Source organism: Anarrhichthys ocellatus, unplaced genomic scaffold (assembly GCF_004355925.1).
Source record: "Anarrhichthys ocellatus isolate YVR2014 unplaced genomic scaffold, GSC_Weel_1.0 scaffold97, whole genome shotgun sequence".
NCBI lineage: Eukaryota > Metazoa > Chordata > Actinopteri > Perciformes > Anarhichadidae > Anarrhichthys > Anarrhichthys ocellatus.
The window spans coordinates 722,005-726,603 of record NW_022280127.1 but is presented as its reverse complement, the minus strand read 5'-3'; the positions used below and the strand labels follow the sequence as shown (position 1 = coordinate 726,603).

Here is a 4,599-nt window from a genome sequence, read left to right as displayed (position 1 = left end):
ATATATATATATATATGTATGTGTATATTGTAGTTCCGTTTCTCTTCTTCTTCTTCTTATATTTTGCTTTGACCGCAAACATTTAAGATTAAATATCTAAGATTAAACAATTCTCAAAAAACAGGGAAATATGACCAAATCAACAGTAATTCAACGGCGGACAGGTCAAGTAAACTTTTATGTGTTTGTTCTCTTTATAAATCCGTGGATGTTACACAGATTGTCGCGGGATCTCGCGAATTTCCGCGTGCGCTCCGCTTCTGAAACAGGTTGGTGGGGCAGGTCGCAGATCGTGGCACACACGCTCCTGGTGCATTCACATATGTACCTTACCTATGTGTGTGTAAAGAATGCTGGTATGAAGAACAACCAGTAGTCAATGTGCAAGCTGCCAATTGAATGGTGATTTAAGATACTCTATATCGGGTTCATATATTTGTAAATCTGACTCTGAAAGATCGAGTCAGTGCCTCACCAATCACAAACCTCACCGCACGTCACTGCGCACAAAGGAGGTAAAAGTTATCTTAAATTCTGTGAAGTTGCTCTTTCACCTCTCCACATGAGTCATGGCTTCTTCTTCAGGTCTTTTTTCTCTGTTGTAATGTCCTCTTTGTTAACTTTGTTCAGTTAATCCAGGTTGATATTGTCATCAGTGTTCATTGACAAACCTGTAGTTGTGAGCGTTGACGTGCCTGTCGATTTTGATGAGTCTCGTTCGTCTTCTTCATCCTCGGAGTGTTGACTGGTGGGTGTCGGCTTTCATGTTGTCTTTGCCTGGGGAGCATATGGCAGCGGCGGTGCGGTCCAGATCAGGATCCACTCGACCATGTACCTCGGATAAACAATAACAAAGTTCAGAAGTAAATTTTCCTTTTTTTTATCAATTATATCTGTCTTATTTTTCCCTGTTTCTTTCTTGTGTCTTTCTGACATTCATGTCTTTATTATAAAATGGGAACGTGAGAGAGCAAACACTGGTTAGCATTATTACTAAATGATTACTATACAGACTGTTATTATGGGAGTACTTTAACTACACAGTATAAACTGGCAGAAAGTGACTCTTTTGAGGTAACAAATGGACCAACTTGATGCATCACTTGTGCTGTGAATGTCATTATTTGACACACGGTTAACTCCACATATTTAATGATTGTGGCTGTTGTTTGGTCCATCAAACTCTAACTCAAGTGATCACGAGATGAGACGTGTCAGGACCGGGGTGGCTCACCACCTCAGCCAAACAATTTCCTGGTGAACTTGCTAGAGGCCAGTTTTTCAGGCCTTTGCTGATAATAACGGAAATCCGACTCGGAGCTCTCCAGCACACACTTCCTCTCCACACTTCTCATCACGCAACCGCTCCCTGTGGTCTCCGAGCTCGGACCGAGGCGGAACCAAACGCACCGTCGGCAGAACGACGCGTCTTCTTACGGGCGGTACATGAAGACTTGAAGTAGCACAAACAATAAGTGGGTCAGCTGCCTGCATTACATACAGGCAGAGAAAGTAAAGACAGGTGTTACTGCTGCTTCCAGGAGAGGGACACAGGCCAAGATGAGGGATTACAGGTAGAAACCCCATCACAGCAAAGTGAGACATGATGGGACTGGCTGTCATGGCAACATTTGAGGAGGAGGAAGTTACACAGGCAGGACATGTGGGAATGCAGCTGAATCTCCTGTGCAGACAGACGTCTTGTCCTCGGTAACACTTGGACAGCAGGGTGACATGCGGGACGCTCCTTTAATGTCCTCACCTGATGGTTGACGACGATGCATTTGCTTCTGAGCAGTAGAGCATTGTTTTTGCTTTGCGACATCAATGTCTCATGTTCCCCATATTTTCAGTGCATACAAAGACTTCTGAGTCTCATGTGGGGTGATGAAAAGCAGAGTAGCGGAGCGGAATATCATTCATTGTATGCCAGTCCACATGTTAGGAACAACAGTCCGTGATGCAAACAGAGAGTCTCTGACCCTACTTTTGGAGCCCCAGTGGCCTAATGGATAAGGCACTGGCCTTCTAAGCCAGGGATTGTGGGTTCGAGTCCCATCTGGGGTGATTCAAAGCAGAGTGACGCAGGGAAAGTGTGCTGGGCCCACAACCCTCCTCTGACAACTGTGTTTTAATGTCTCTTTCACTGCATTCTGACTGATACAGTCTTGGACGTTAAACCAACAACTGTAGTCACTCTGAATAGATTAAAGAAATTATCAACCCAAAGGTCATGATCTGAAATCAATGTGCGGCTTCTTGAGAACGTTGCTTCCCGACATCAGTTCATGTACCCCATGTTTTCAGCGCATTTGCCATGTTTGCTCCTTGATGTCTGTTCTGTTAATTCTGATAAAAGGAGCTGAGAGCATACGCCAGAGCAAAAGTACAGTGCAGAAACAAACAAATATGAATGCAATAAGTGCAACAAACTAATACTAATACAATAAGTGCTAAGTGGAAGGCTCAGGGTAGTACTTCTTGCGCCGAAAGATGGGCAGCAACTTTGCTGTCCTGACGTCAGTGGGGAGTTAATTCCACCACTGTGGTGCCAGGACAGAAAAAAGCCGTGATCGGGTGCAGGGACCTCTGAGCGACGGAGCAACCACTCGCCCCGAGGCAGCAGAGTGAAGAGTGGTTGGGCGGGGGTGTGGGGTTTGGCCATGGCCTGGAGATAGGAAGGAGCTGTTCCTTTCATTGCCCTGTAGGCAAGCACCAGAGTCTTAAACTGGATGTGAGCTCTTACCAGTTAGAGCCAGTGTAGACAACGGAGAAGGGAAGTTGTGTGGGAGAACTTGGGGCGATTTAACACCAGACGAGCTGCAGCTTTCTGGACAAGCTCCAGAGGTCTGATGGCCGACACCGGGGCTCCGGCAAGTAGTGAGTTGCAGTAGTCCAGGCAGGAGATGAGAAGAGCCTGGATGAACACCTGTGCCATCTCGTCAGTGAGGAAGGGGCGAATCCTCCTGATGTTGTAGAGCAGGAATCTACAGGAGCGTGTAACCGATGCAATGTTTGATGAGAACGACAGTTGGTCGTCCAGGGTCACACCCAGATTCCTCGCAGTCCGAGTTGGCATCACCACAGTATCATCAATGGTGATGGACAGGTCTTGGTATGGGCAACCCTTCTCCGGGAAGAACAGTAGCTCGGTTTTGTCCAGGTTGAGCTTCAGGCGGTGTGTCGCCATCCACTTCGAGATGTCAGCAAAGCACGCAGCGATGCGTGTCTCCACTTGAGTGTCACCGGGGGGAAATGACAAGACCAGCTGGGTGTCATCGGCATAACAATGGCAAGAGAAATTTTACAAGTAAGTTGTTATTTGTGGCGATTTGATTCCATCTCAAATCTACAATTGAACACGACGATGGAATCTCAATTTTTGAAACACGAGTCCAGGTAGAAGCGTATTCGTTGAGTCAGGATTTTTAAATTGCAAAAATAATTTGCACTGTTAAAAAGTTTGGCTTTACAACGGTCACTGTTTTAATAAGGCCAGGTGTGTAAAATATTGTTGGATATCTGATCTGTGACCATCTTGTCTCTTCACTTTAACGGTCCTGTCACCCGATCAGATCACTGGATTCAGAGTCCAGAGTGCTAACCATTACACCATGGAACCTCTATCCCCAAAAAATACAGTTTTGGTAGACAGTTTCTTATTTGGCATCCGCTAGTGTAGTGACCCTTGCATCCCAATAAAAAGTCACTACAGTTGCTCAAATGTTTGTTCTGATGCGTGCCATAAATAACGAAGTCCAGTTTCCAATATAGGCATTTTATTTCTCACATAATCAGAGTTCCACCACTTTCTCTTCAGTTATCCATTTTCTCCATAAACCAATAAATCATAACATTTACATTCGCTAAATCTGCACGGTCAAAAACTGTTTGCTTCTACCTATTAGCAACAACCTGTGTCCAATGACCCACTGATTATATTACCTGTGCTCTGATTTACACCGGCACTACGCCCCCATGTGGTGGGAGGTTGTACAAAAACAAAACAACAAAATGGCTCTTACAGCTAGTATGTTATCTGTGCAGGGAATAGGACATAGGGTACATCCCAGATCTCTTAATTGTCATTTCCTCGCTCCTCGATCCTCGCTTGAACCGGAAGTTGTTCTGCGCCGCCATATTGACAGCCGTCCCAAAGCTCTTATTTAGCTCTGAGGAGCGAGGATCGAGGAGGGAGGAGGGATCTCTGAGGAGCCATGAGGGAGGACCCACGAGAACAGACTTCCAGGAAGTGTTTTAACGGCCGACACGCCCCCTCATTGTTCATCAGTCATGTGATTGGACGCTGCAGCCGATCGGACTGATGAGATTTTGTTCAACAGGTAAACAGTGAAGACGGATCACAGATTAAAGTCAAGCTTTATATTTGATTCGTTTTCTGATTCAACATCTGGTTTAAATAAATGTTCATTGTAGTCTGAACAACAAAAGGACCACCAACAACTTTCTTCATTTATTAGAAAGATTTGTGTTTTCATGATCTGAACTTTTATTATGGAAACAATTAAAGTCAGAGGGAACTGGAGAGACGAAATATATATATATATATATATATATATATATATATATATATATATA

The 4,599-nt window shown here is 44.6% G+C and overlaps 1 non-coding gene across 1 annotated transcript; it reads left to right on the top strand.

Moving 5' to 3' along the window:
• The first annotated feature begins 1,994 nt into the window (after positions 1 to 1,994).
• On the top strand, positions 1,995 to 2,067 carry trnar-ucu (transfer RNA arginine (anticodon UCU)). Its single transcript has one exon. It is a non-coding gene; the product is annotated as a tRNA-Arg (tRNA).
• The last annotated feature ends 2,532 nt before the right edge of the window (positions 2,068 to 4,599 follow it).